At 42.6% G+C, this 15,298-nt stretch overlaps 1 protein-coding gene across 1 annotated transcript in view; it reads right to left on the bottom strand.

The window, feature by feature from the left end:
- Window positions 1-15,298, bottom strand: part of LOC139751628 (glucose dehydrogenase [FAD, quinone]-like) — a 212,904-nt gene that overhangs the window by 24,690 nt on the left and 172,916 nt on the right.

Below are 15,298 nucleotides of genomic sequence, written 5' to 3'. Positions count from 1 at the left end.
TTTAATTTGCAACACATCAACCCTCCTTTGCACAACCCTATCTATAGCCCATGCCTCGCAAACACATAACATTGTTGGAACCACTATTCCTTCAAACATACCCATTTTTGCTCTCTGAGATAATGTTCTCACCTTCCACACATTCTTCAATGCTCCCAGAACCTTCGCTCCTTCCCCCACTATGACACTTCTGCTTCCAGGGTTCCATCCACTGCTAAGTCTACTCCAAAATATCTAAAACACTTCACTTCCTCCAGTTTTTCTCCATTGAAAATTACCTCCCAATTAACTTGTCCCTCAACCCTATTGAACATAATAACCTTGCTCTTATTCACATTTACTCTCAGCTTTCTTCTTTCACACATTTTATCAAACTCAGTCACCAGCTTCTGTTGTTTCTCACCCGAGTCAGCCACCAGTACTGTATCATCAGCGAACAAGTAACTCACTTCCTAAGCCCTCTCATCTAGAACTGACTGCAAACTTATCCCTCTCTCCAAAACTCTTGCAAATATCTTCCTAACCACCCCATCCATAAACAAATTAAACAACCATGGAGACATCATGCACCCCTGCCGCAAACCAACATTCACTGGGAACCAATTGCTTTCCTCTCATCCTACTTGCACACATGTCTTACATCCTTAGTAAAAACTTTTCACTACTTCTAGCAACTTACATCTCACACTATATACTCTTAAAACCTTCCACAAAGCATCTCTCTCCACCCTATCATATGCCTTCTCCAGATCCATAAATGCTACATGCAAATCCATGTTTTTCTAAGTATTTCTCACATGCATTCTTCAAAACAAACACCTGATCCACGCATCCCTTCTACCACTTCAGAAACCACACTGCTCTTCCAGAGTCTGATGCTCTGTACATGCCTTTCCCTCTCAATCAATACACTCGCATATAATTTCCCAGGAATACTTAGCAAACTTATGCCCCTGTAATTTGAACACTCAACTTTATCCGCTTTGCCTTTGTACAGTGGCACTATGCATGCATTCCGCCAATCCTCAGGCACTTCACCATAAACCATACATACATTAGCTATCCTTACCAACCAATCAACAACATAGTCACCTTCCTTTTTGATAAATTCCACTGCAATACCATCCAAACCCACCACCTTGTTGGCTTTCATCTTCTGCAAAGCTTTCTCTACCTCTTCTCTGTTCACCAAACCATTCTCCCTGACCCTCTCACTTCGCAAACCACTTCGACCAAAACACCCTATATCTGCCACTCTATCATCAAACACATTCAACAAATCTTCAAAATATTCACGCCATCTCCTCACTTCATCAGTACTTGTTGTTATCTCCTTATTTGCCCCCTTCACCGATTTTCCCATTTGTTTTCTTGTCTTATGCACTTTATGTACCTCCTTCCAAAACATCTTTATATTCTCCCTAAAATTTGATGGTACTCTCTCACCCCAACTCTCATTTGCCATCTTTTTCACTTCTTGCACCTTTCTCTTGTCCTGTCACTTTCTTTTATATATCTCCCAGCCATTTGCACTACTTCCCTAAAAAAATTGTCCAAACGCCTCTCTCTTCTCTTTCACCAACAGTCTTACTTTTTCATCCAACCACCCACTACCCTATCTAATCTGCCCACCTCTCACCTTTCTCATGCCACATGCATTCTTTGAGAAAGCCACCACCTCTTTCCTAAATACATCCCATTCCTCCCTCACTCCCCTCACGTCATTTGCTCTCACCTTTTGCCATTCTGCACTCAATCTCTCCTTGTACTTCCTCACACAACTCTCCTTCCCAAGCTCACTTACTGTCACCACTCTCTTCTCTCCAACAGTCTATCTCCTTTTCTGAAAACCTCTACAAATCTTCATCTTTGCCTCCACAAGATAGTGATCAGACATCCTTCACCTGCACCTCTAATCAAATTTGACATCCAAAAGTCTCTCTTTTATACGCCTATCAATTTACACGTAATCCAATTATGCTCTCTGGCCATCTCTCCTACTCACACACGTATACTTATGTATAGCTCTCTTTTTAAACCAGGTATTTGCAATCACCAGTCCTTTTTCAACACACAAATCCACAAGCTCTTCACCATTTTCATTTACAACACTGAACACCCCATGTACACCAATAATACCCTCAACTGCCACATTACTCACCTTTGCATTCAAATCACCCATCACTATAACCCGGTCTCGTGCATCAAAACTACTAACACACTCACTCAACTGCTCCTAAAGCACTTGCCTCTCACGATCTTTCTTCTCATGACCAGGTACATGTGCACCAATAATCACCCATCTCTCTCCATCAACTTTCAGTTTTACCCATATCAATCCAGAGTTTACTTTCTTACACTATCACATACTCCCACAACTCCTGCTTCAGGAGGAGTGCTAATCCTTCCTTTGCTCTTGACTTCTCACTAACCACTGACTTTACTACCAAGACATTCCCAAACCACTCTTCCCCTTTACCCTTGAGCTTTGTTTCACTCAGAGCTAAAACATCTAGGTTCCATTTCTCAAACATACTACCTATCTCTCCTTTTTTCTCATCTTGGTTACATCCACACACATTTAGACACCCCAATCTGAGCCTTTGTGGAGGATGAGCACTCCACTCATACACACACACACACACACACACACACACACACATATATATATATATATATATATATATATATATATATATATATATATATATATGGATGGGGTTGTTAGGGAGATGAATGCAAGAGTTTTGGAAAGAGGGGCAAGTATGAAGTCTGTTGGGGATGAGAGAGCTTGGGAAGTGAGTCAGTTGTTGTTCGCTGATGATACAGTGCTGGTGGCTGATTCATGTGAGAAACTGCAGAAGCTGGTGACTTAGTTTGGTAAAGTGTGTGAAAGAAGAAAATCAAGAGTAAATGTGAATAAGAGCAAGGTTATTAGGTACAGTAGGGTTGACGGTCAAGTTAATTGGGAGGTAAGTTTGAATGGAGAAAAACTGGAGGAAAATTAAGTGTTTTAGATATCTGGGAGTGGATCTGGCAGCGGATGGAAACATGGAAGCGGAAGTGAATCATAGGGTGGGGGAGGGGGCGAAAATCCTGGGAGCCTTGAAGAATGTGTGGAAGTCAAGAACATTATCTCGGAAAGGAAAAATGGGTATGTTTGAAGGAATAGTGGTTCCAACAATGTTGTATGGTTGCGAGGCGTGGGCTATGGATAGAGTTGTGCGCGGGAGGGTGGATGTGCTGGAAATGAGATGTTTGAGGACAATATGTGGTGTGAGGTGGTTTGATCGAGTAAGTAATGTAAGGGTAAGAGAGATGTGTGGAAATAAAAAGAGTGTTGTTGAGAGAGCAGAAGAGGGTGTTTTCAAATGGTTTGGGCACATGGAGAGAATGAGTGAGGAAAGATTGACCAAGAGGATATATGTGTCGGAGGTGGAGGGAACGAGGAGAAGTGGGAGACCAAATTGGAGGTGGAAAGATGGAGTGAAAAAGATTTTGAGTGATCGGGGCCTGAACATGCAGGAGGGTGAAAGGCAGGCAAGGAATAGAGTGAATTGGATCGATGTGGTATACCGGGGTCAACGTGCTGTCAATGGATTGAATCAGGGCATGTGAAGCGTCTTGGGTAAACCATGGAAAGTTGTGTGGGGCCAGGATGTGGAAAGGGAGCTGTGGTTTTGGGCATTATTGCATGACAGCTAGAGACTGAGTGTGAACGAATGGGGCCTTTGTTGTCTTTTCCTAGCGCTACCTCGCGCACATGAGGGGAGAGGGGGATGTTATTCCATGTGTGGCGAGGTGGCGATGGGAATGAATAAAGGCAGACAGTGTGAATTGTGTGCACGTGTATATACGTAGGTGTCTGTGTGTGTATATATATGTCTACATTGAGATGTATGGGTATGTATATTTGCGTGTGTGGACGTGTATGTATATACATGTGTATGTGGGTGGGTTGGGCCATTTCTTTCGTCTGTTTCCTTGCGTTACCTCGCAAACGCGGGAAACAGCGACAAAGCAAAATAAATAAATATTAATTAAATATATATATATATATATATATATATATATATATATATATATATATATATATATATATATATATATATATATATATATATATATTTTTTTTTCTTTTTTTTGCTTTGTCGCTGTCTCCCGCATTTGCGAGGTAGCGCAAGGAAACAGACGAAAGAAATGGCCCAACCCACCCCCATACACATGTATATACATACGTCCACACATGCAAATATACATACCTACACAGCTTTCCATGGTTTACCCCAGACGCTTCACATGCCCTAATTCAATCCACTGACAGCACGTTGACCCCGGTATACCACATTGATCCAATTCACTCTATTCCTTGTCCTCCTTTCACCCTCCTGCATGTTCAGGCCCCGATCACACAAAATCTTTTTCACTCCATCTTTCCACGTCCAATTTGGTCTCCCACTTCTCCTCGTTCCCTCCACCTCCGACACATATATCCTCTTGGTCAATCTTTCCTCACTCATTCTCTCCATGTGCCCAAACCATTTCAAAACACCCTCTTCTGCTCTCTCAACCATGCTCTTTTTATTTCCAGACATCTCTCTTACCCTTACGTTATTTACTCGATCAAACCACCTCACACCACATACTGTCCTCAAACATCTCATTTCCAGCACATCCATCCTCCTGCGCACAACTCTATCCATAGCCCACGCCTCGCAACCATACAACATTGTTGGAACCACTATTCCTTCAAACATACCCATTATTGCTTTCCGAGATAATGTTCTTGACTTCCACACATTCTTCAAGGCTCCCAGGATTTTCGCCCCCTCCCCCACCCTATGATCCACTTCCGCTTCCATGGTTCCATCCGCTGCCAGATCCACTCCCAGATATCTAAAACACTTTACTTCCTCCAGTTTTTCTCCATTCAAACTTACCTCCCAATTGACTTGACCCTCAACCCTACTGTACCTAATTACCTTGCTCTTATTCACATTTACTCTTAACTTTCTTCTTTCACACACTTTACCAAACTCAGTCACCAGCTTCTGCAGTTTCTCACATGAGTCAGCCACCAGCGCTGTATCATCAGCGAACAACAACTGACTCACTTCCCAAACTCTCTCATCCACAACAGACTTCATACTTGCCCCTCTTTCCAAAACTCTTGCATTCACCTCCCTAACAACCCCATCCATAAACAAATTAAACAACCATGGAGACATCACACACCCCTGCCGCAAACCTACATTCACTGAGAACCAATCACTTTCCTCTCTTCCTACACGTACACATGCCTTACATCCTCGATAAAAACTTTTCACTGCTTCTAACAACTTGCCTCCCACACCATATATTCTTAATACCTTCCACAGAGCATCTCTATCAACTCTATCATATGCCTTCTCCAGATCCATAAAAGATACATACAAATCCATTTGCTTTTCTAAGTATTTCTCACATACATTCTTCAAAGCAAACACCTGATCCACACATCCTCTACCACTTCTGAAACCACATTGCTCTTCCCCAATCTGATGCTCTGTACATGCCTTCACCCTCTCAATCAATACCCTCCCATATAATTTACCAGGAATACTCAACAAACTTATACCTCTGTAATTTGAGCACTCACTCTTATCCCCTTTGCCTTTGTACAATGGCAATATGCACGCATTCCGCCAATCCTCAGGCACCTCAACATGAGTCATACATACATTAAATAACCTTACCAACCAGTCAATAATACAGTCACCCCCTTTTTTAATAAATTCCACTGCAATACCATCCAAACCTGCTGCCTTGCCAGCTTTCATCTTCCGCAAAGCTTTTACTACCTCTTCTCTGTTTACCAAATCATTTTCCCTAACCCTCTCACTTTGCACACCACCTCGACCAAAACACCCTATATCTGCCACTCTATCATCAAACACATTCAACAAACCTTCAAAATACTCACTCCATCTCCTTCTCACATCACCACTAATTGTTATCACCTCCCCATTTGCGCCCTTCACTGAAGTTCCCATTTGCTCCCTTGTCTTACGCACTTTATTTACCTCCTTCCAGAACATCTTTTTATTCTCCCTAAAATTAATGATACTCTCTCACCCCAACTCTCATTTGCCCTCTTTTTCACCTCTTGCACCTTTCTCTTGACCTCCTGTCTCTTTCTTTTATACATCTCCCACTCAATTGCATTTTTTCCCTGCAAAAATTGTCCAAATGTCTCTCTCTTCTCTTTCACTAATAATCTAACTTCTTCATCCCACCACTCACTACCCTTTCTAATCAACCCACCTCCCACTCTTCTCATGCCACAAGCATCTTTTGCGCAATCCATCACTGATTCCCTAAATACATCCTATTCCTCCCCCACTCCCTTTACTTCCATTGTTCTCACCTTTTTCCATTCTGTACTCAGTCTCTCCTGGTACTTCCTCACACAAGTCTCCTTCCCAAGCTCACTTACTCTCACCACCCTCTTCACCCCAACATTCACTCTTCTTTTCTGAAAACCCATACAAATCTTCACCTTAGCCTCCACAAGATAATGATCAGACATCCCTCCAGTTGCACCTCTCAGCACATTTACATCCAGAAGTCTCTCTTTCGTGTGCCTGTCAATTAACACGTAATCCAATAATGCTCTCTGGCCATCTCTCCTACTTACATACGTATACTTATGTATATCTCCCTTTTTAAACCAGGTATTCCCAATCACCAGTCCTATTTCAGCACATAAATCTACAAGCTCTTCACCATTTCCATTTACAACACTGAACACCACATGTATACCAATTATTCCCTCAACTGCCACATTACTCACCTTTGCATTCAAATCACCCATCACTATAACCCGGTCTCGTGCACCAAAACCACTAACACACTCATTCAGCTACTCCCAAAACACTTGACTCCCATGATCTTTCTTCTCATGCCCAGGTGCATATGCAAAAATAATCACCCATCTCTCTCCATCAACTTTCAGTTTTACCCATATTAATCGAGAATTTACTTTCTTACATTCTATCACATACTCCCACAACTCCTGTTTCAGGAGTACTGCTACTCCTTCCCTTTCTCTTGTCCTCTCACTAACCCCTGACTTTACTCCCAAGACATTCCCAAACCACTCTTCCCCTTTACCCTTGAGCTTCGTTTCACTCAGAGCCAAAACATCCAGGTTCCTTTCCTCAAACATACTACCTATCTCTCCTTTTTTCACATCTTGGTTACATCCACACACATTTAGACACACCAGTCTGAGCCTTCGAGGAGGATGAGCACTCCCCTCGTGACTCTTTCTTCTGTTTCCCATTTTAGAAAGTTAAAAAATATAAGGAGGGGAGGATTTCTGGCCCCCCGCTCCCGTCTCCTCTAGTCGCCTTCTACGACACGCGATATACATCGAAGAGATGAAGCTTCGTCTCTTCGATGTATATCAACTGACTGTTATATTCCTCTCTTGTGTCTCCCCTGATGATGTGATTATTACACGAAAGTGCACTTGGGAACTTTTCGTGTTTCATTTTCCCCGTGGACTCATAGGAATATATATATATATATATATATATATATATATATATATATTCATACTTTTTTTTTCATACTATACGCCATTTCCCGCAATAGCGAGATAGCGTTAAGAACAGAGGACTGGGCCTTTGACGGAATATCCTCACCTGGCCCCCTTCTCTGTTCCATCTTTTGGAAAATTAAAAAAAAAAAACGAGAGGGGAGGATTTCCAGCCCCCGGCTCCCATACATATAAATAAATATATATATAAGTGGTAGAGGATGTGTGGATCAGGTGTTTGCTTTGAAGAATGTATGTGAGAAATACTTAGAAAAGCAAATGGATTTGTATGTAGCATTTATGGATTTGGAGAAGGCATATGATAGAGTTGATAGAGATGCTCTGTGGAAGGTATTAAGAATATATGGTGTGGGAGGCAAGTTGTGAAAAGTTTTTATCGAGGATGTAAGGCATGTGTACGTGTAGGAAGGGAGGAAAGTGATTGGTTCTCAGTGAATGTAGGTTTGCGGCAGGGGTGTGTGATGTCTCCATGGTTGTTTAATTTATTTATGGATGGGGTTGTTAGGGAGGTGAATGCAAGAGTTTTGGAAAGAGTGGCAAGTATGAAGTCTGTTGTGGATGAGAGAGCTTGGGAAGTGAGTCAGTTGTTGTTCGCTGATGATACAGCGCTGGTGGCTGATTCATGTGAGAAACTGCAGAAGCTGGTGACTGAGTTTGGTAGAGTGTGTGAAAGAAGAAAGTTAAGAGTTAATGTGAATAAGAGCAAGGTTATTAGGTACAGTAGGGTTGAGGGTCAAGTGAATTGGGAGGTAAGTTTGAATGGAGAAAAACTGGAGGAAGTAAAGTGTTTTAGATATCTGGGAGTGGATCTGGCAGTGGATGGAACCATGGAAGTGGAAGTGGATCATAGGGTGGGGGAGGGGGCGAAAATCCTGGGAGCCTTGAAGAATGTGTGGAAGTCGAGAACATTATCTCGGAGAGCAAAAATGGGTATGTTTGAAGGAATAGTGGTTCCAACAATGTTGTATGGTTGCGATGCGTTGGCTATGGATTAAGTTGTGCGCAGGAGGATGGATGTGCTGGAAATGAGATGTTTGAGGACAATGTGTGGTGTGAGGTGGCAAAATCGAGTAAGTAACGTAAGGGTAAGAGAGATGTGTGGAAATAAAAAGAGCGTGGTTGAGAGAGCAGAAGAGGGTGTTTTCAAATGGTTTGGGCACATGGAGAGAATGAGTGAGGAAAGATTGACCAAGAGGATATATGTGTCGGAGGTGGAGGGAACGAGGAGAAGTGGGAGACCAAATTGGAGGTGGAAAGATGGAGTGAAAAAGATTTTGTGTGATCGGGGTCTGAACATGCAGGAGGGTGAAAGAAGGGGAAGGAATAGAGTGAATTGGATCGATGTGGTATACCAGGGTTGACGTGCTGTCAGTGGATTGAATCAGGGCATGTGAAGCGTCTGGGGTAAACCATGGAAAGCTGTGTAGGTATGTATATTTGCGTGTGTGGACGTATGTACATACATGTGTAGGGGGGTGGGTTGGGCCACTTCTTTCGTCTGTTTCCCCGCGCTACCCCACAAACGCGGGAGACAGCGACAAAGCAAAAAAAAAAAAAAAAAAAATGCATTTCCCGCGATAGCGAGGTAGCGTTAAGAACAGAGGACTGGGCCTTCGAGGGAATATCCTCACCTTGCCCCCTTCTCTGTTCCTTCTTTTGGAAAATATATATATACATATATATATACATATATATATATATATATATATATATATATATATATATATATATATATATATATATATATATATATATATATATATATTTTTCTTTTTTTTTGCTTTGTCGCTGTCTCCCGCGTTTGCGAGGTAGCGCAAGGAAACAGACGAAAGAAATGGCCCAACCCACCCCCATACACATGTATATACATACGTCCACACACGCAAATATACATACCTACACAGCTTTCCATGGTTTACCCCAGACGCCTCACATGCCTTGATTCAATCCACTGACAGCACGTCAACCCCGGTATACCACATCGATCCAATTCACTCTATTCCTTGCCCTCCTTTCACCCTCCTCCATGTTCAGGCCCCGATCACACAAAATCTTTTTCACTCCATCTTTCCACCTCCAATTTGGTCTCCCTCTTCTCCTCGTTCCCTCCACCTCCGACACATATATTCTCTTGGTCAATCTTTCCTCACTCATTCTCTCCATGTGCCTGAACCATTTCAAAACACCCTCTTCTGCTCTCTCAACCACGCTCTTTTTATTTCCACACATCTCTCTTACCCTTACGTTACTCACTCGATCAAACCACCTCACCCCACATATTGTCCTTAAACATCTCATTTCCAGCACATCCATCCTCCTGCGCACAACTCTATCCACGTCTCGCAACCATACAACATTGTTGGAACCACTATTCCTTCAAACATACCCATTTTTGCTTTCCGAGATAATGTTCTCGACTTCCACACATTCTTTAAGGCTCCCAGAATATTCGCCCCCTCCCCCACCCTATGATCCACTTCCGCTTCCATGGTTCCATCCGCTGCCAGATCCACTCCCAGATATCTAAAACACTTCACTTCCTCCAGTTTTTCTCCATTCAAACTCACCTCCCAATTGACTTGCCCCTCAACCCTACTGTACCTAATAACCTTGCTCTTATTCACATTTACTCTTAACTTTCTTCTTTCACACACTTTACCAAACTCAGTCACCAGCTTCTGCAGTTTCTCACATGAATCAGCCACCAGCGCTGTATCATCAGCGAACAACAACTGACTCACTTCCCAAGCTCTCTCATCCCCAACCGCCTTCATACTTGCCCCTCTTTCCAAAACTCTTGCATTCACCTCCCTAACAACCCTATCCATAAACAATTTAAACAACCATGGAGACATCACACACCCCTGCCGCAAACCTACATTCACTGAGAACCAATCACTTTCCTCTCTTCCTACACGTACACATGCCTTACATCCTCGATAAAAACTTTTCACTGCTTCTAAGAACTTTCCTCCCACACCATATATTCTTAATACCTTCCACAGAGCATCTCTATCAACTCTATCATATGCCTTCTCCAGATCCATAAATGCTACATACAAATCCATTTGCTTTTCTAAGTATTTCTCACATACATTCTTCAAAGCAAACACCTGATCCACACATCCTCTACCACTTCTGAAACCACACTGCTCTTCCCCAATCTGATGCTCTGTACATGCTTTCACCCTCTCAATCAATATCCTCCCATATAATTTACCAGGAATACTCAACAAACTTATTCCTCTGTAATTTGAGCACTCACTCTTATCCCCTTTGCCTTTGTACAATGGCAATATGCACGCATTCCGCCAATCCTCAGGCACCTCACCATGAGTCATACATACATTAAATAACCTTACCAACCAGTCAACAATAGAGTCACCCCCTTTTTTAATAAATTCCACTGCAATACCATCCAAACCTGCTGCCTTGCCGGCTTTCATCTTCCGCAAAGCTTTTACTACCTCTTCTCTGTTTACCAAATCATTTTCCCTAACCCTCTCACTTTGCACACCACCTCGACCAAAACACCCTATATCAGCCACTCTATCATCAAACACATTCAACAAACCTTCAAAATACTCACTCCATCTCCTTCTCACATCACCACTACTTGTTATCACCTCCCCATTTGCGCCCTTCACTGAAGTTCCCATTTGCTCCCTTGTCTTACGCACTTTATTTACCTCCTTCCAGAACATCTTTCTATTCTCCCTAAAATTTAATGATACTCTCTCACCCCAACTCTCATTTGCCTTTTTTTTTCACCTCTTGCACCTTTCTCTTGACCTCCTGTCTCTTTCTTTTATACATCTCCCACTCAATTTCATTTTTTCCCTGCAAAAATCGTCCAAATACATCTCTCTTCTCTTTCACTAATACTCTTACTTCTTCATCCCACCACTCACTACCCTTTCTAATCAACCCACCTCCCACTCTTCTCATGCCACAAGCATCTTTTGCGCAATCTATCACTGATTCCCTAAATACAACCCATTCCTCCCCCACTCCCCTTACTTCCATTGTTCTCACCTTTTTCCATTCTGTACTCAGTCTCTCCTGGTACTTCCTCACACAAGTCTCCTTCCCAAGCTCACTTACTCTCACCACCCTCTTCACCCCAACATTCACTCTTCTTTTCTGAAAACCCATACAAATCTTCACCTTAGCCTCCACAAGATAATGATCAGACATCCCTCCAGTTGCACCTCTCAGCACATTAACATCCAAAAGTCTCTCTTTCGCGCGCCTGTCAATTAACACGTAATCCAATAACGCTCTCTGGCCATCTCACCTACTTACATAAGCATACTTATGTATATCTCGCTTTTTAAACCAGGTATTCCCAATCATCAGTCCTTTTTCAGCACATAAATCTACAAGCTCTTCACCATTTCCATTTACAACACTGAACACCCCATGTATACCAATTATTCCCTCAACTGCCACATTACTCACCTTTGCATTCAAATCACCCATCACTATAACCCGGTCTCGTGCATCATAACCACTAACACACTCATTCAGCTGCTCCCAAAACACTTGCCTCTCATGATCTTTCTTCTCATGCCCAGGTGCATATGCACCAATAATCACCCATCTCTCTCCATCAACTTTCAGTTTTACCCATATTAATCGAGAATTTACTTTCTTACATTCTATCACATACTCCCACAACTCCTGTTTCAGGAGTATTGCTACTCCTTCCCTTGCTCTTGTCTTCTCACTAACCCCTGACTTTACTCCCAAGATATTCCCAAACCACTCTTCCCCTTTACCCTTGAGCTTCGTTTCACTCAGAGCCAAAACATCCAGGTTCCTTTCCTCAAACATACTACCTATCTCTCCTTTTTTCACATCTTGGTTACATCCACACACATTTAGGCACCCTAATCTGAGGCTTCGAGGAGGATGAGCACTCCCCGCTTGACTCCTTCTTCTGTTTCCCATTTTAGAAAGTTAAAAAAATACAAGGAGGGGAGGATTTCTGGCCCCCCGCTCCCGTCCCCTTTAGTCGCTTTCTACGACACGCTAGGAATATATATATATATATATATATATATATATATATATATATATATATATATATATATATATATCTATGGAAGTAAGGGGAGTGGGGGAGGAATGGGATGTATTTAGGGAATCAGTGATGGATTGCGCAAAAGATGCTTGTGGCATGAGAAGAGTGGGAGGTGGGTTGATTAGAAAGGGTAGTGAGTGGTGGGATGAAGAAGTAAGATTATTTGTGAAAGAGAAGAGAGAGACATTTGGACGATTTTTGCAGGGAAAAAATGAAATTGAGTGGGAGATGTATAAAAGAAAGAGCCAGGAGGTCAAGAGAAAGGTGCAAGAGGTGAAAAAGAGGGCAAATGAGAGTTGGGGTGAGAGAGTATCATTAAATTTTAGGGAGAATAAAAAGATGTTCTGGAAGGAGGTAAATAAAGTGCGTAAGACAAGGGAGCAAATGGGAACTTCAGTGAAGGGCGCAAATGGGGAGGTGATAACAAGTAGTGGTGATGTGAGAAGGAGATGGAGTGAGTATTTTGAAGGTTTGTTGAATGTGTTTGATGATAGAGTGGCAGATATAGGGTGTCTTGGTCGAGGTGGTGTGCAAAGTGAGAGGGTTAGGGAAAATGATTTGGTAAACAGAGAAGAGGTAGTAAAAGCTTTGCGGAAGATGAAAGCCGGCAAGGCAGCAGGTTTGGATGGTATTGCAGTGGAATTTATTAAAAAAAGGGGGTGACTGTATTACTGACTGGTTGGTAAGGTTATTTAATGTATGAATGACTCATGGTGAGGTGCCGGAGGATTGGCGGAATGTGTGCATAGTGCCGCTGTAGAAAGGCAAAGGGGATAAGAGTGAGTGCTCAAATTACAGAGGTATAAGTTTGTTGAGTATTCCTGGTAAATTATATGGGAGGGTATTGATTGAGAGGGTGAAGGCATGTACAGAGCATCAGATTGGGGAAGAGCAGTGTGGTTTCAGAAGTGGTAGAGGATGTGTGGATCAGGTGTTTGCTTTGAAGAATGTATGTGAGAAATACTTAGAAAAGCAAATGGATTTGTATGTAGCATTTATGGATCTGGAGAAGGCATATGATAGAGTTGATAGAGATGCTCTGTGGAAGGTATTAAGAATATATGGTGTGGGAGGCAAGTTGTTAGAAGCAGTGAAAAGTTTTTATCAAGAATGTAAGGCATGTGTACGTGTAGGAAGAGAGGAAAGTGATTGGTTCTCAGTGAATGTAGGTTTGCGGCAGGGGTGTGTGATGTCTCCATGGTTGTTTAGTTTGTTTATGGATGGAGTTCTTAGGGAGGTGAATGCAAGAGTTTTGGAAAGAGGGGCAAGTATGAAGTCTGTTGGGGATGAGAGAGCTTGGGAAGTGAGTCAGTTGTTGTTCGCTGATGATACAGCACTGGTGGCTGATTCATGTGAGAAACTGCAGAAGCTGGTGACTGAGTTTGGTAAAGTGTGTGAAAGAAGAAAGTTAAGAGTAAATGTGAATAAGAGCAAGGTTATTACGTACAGTAGGGTTGAGGGTCAAGTCAATTGGGAGGTAAGTTTGAATGGAGAAAAACTGGAGAAAGTAAAGTGTTTTAGATATCTGGGAGTGGATCTGGCAGCGGATGGAACCATGGAAGCGGAAGTGGATCATAGGGTGGGGGAGGGGGCGAAAATTCTGGGAGCCTTGAAGAATGTGTGGAAGTCGAGAACATTATCTCGGAAAGCAAAAATGGGTATGTTTGAAGGAATAGTGGTTCCAACAATGTTGTATGGTTGCGAGGCGTGGGCTATGGATAGAGTTGTGCGCAGGAGGATGAATGTGCTGGAAATGAGATGTTTGAGGACAATGTGTGGTGTGAGGTGGTTTGATGGAGTAAGTAACGTAAGGGTAAGCGAGATGTGTGGAAATAAAAAGAACGTGGTTGAGAGAGCAGAAGAGGGTGTTTTGAAATGGTTTGGGCACATGGAGAGAATGAGTGAGGAAAGTTTGACCAAGAGGATATATGTGTCGGAGGTGGAGGGAACGAGGAGAAGTGGGAGACCAAATTGGAGGTGGAAAGATGGAGTGAAAAAGATTTTGTGTGATCGGGGCCTGAACATGCAGGAGGGTGAAAGGAGGGCAAAGAATAGAGTGAATTGGATCGATGTGGTATACCGGGGTTGACGTGCTGTCAGTGGATTGAATCAGGGCATGTGAAGCGTCTGGGGTAAACCATGGAAAGCTGTGTAGGTATGTATATTTGCGTGTGTGGACGTATGTATATACATGTGTATGGGGGTGGGTTGGGCCATTTCTTTCGTCTGTTTCCTTGCGCTACCTCGCAAACGCGGGAGACAGCGACAAAGCAAAAAAAAAAAAATATATATATATATATATATCTATATTTTTTTTTTTTTTTTTATACTTTGTCGCTGTCTCCCGCGTTTGCGAGGTAGCGCAAGGAAACAGATGAAAGAAATGGCCCAACCCACCCCCAATACACATGTATATACATACGTCCACACACGCAAATATACATATCTACACAGCTTTCCATGGTTTACCCCAGACGCTTCACATGCCTTGATTCAATCCACTGACAGCACGTCAACCCCGGTATACCACATCGCTCCAATTCACTCTATTCCTTGCCCTCCTTTCACCCTCCTGCATGTTCAGGCCCCGATCACACAAAATCTTTTTC

This window comes from Panulirus ornatus, chromosome 11, assembly GCF_036320965.1.
Source record: "Panulirus ornatus isolate Po-2019 chromosome 11, ASM3632096v1, whole genome shotgun sequence".
NCBI classification, from domain to species: Eukaryota; Metazoa; Arthropoda; class Malacostraca; order Decapoda; family Palinuridae; genus Panulirus; species Panulirus ornatus.
This window is presented reverse-complemented; position numbering and strand designations above follow the sequence as displayed.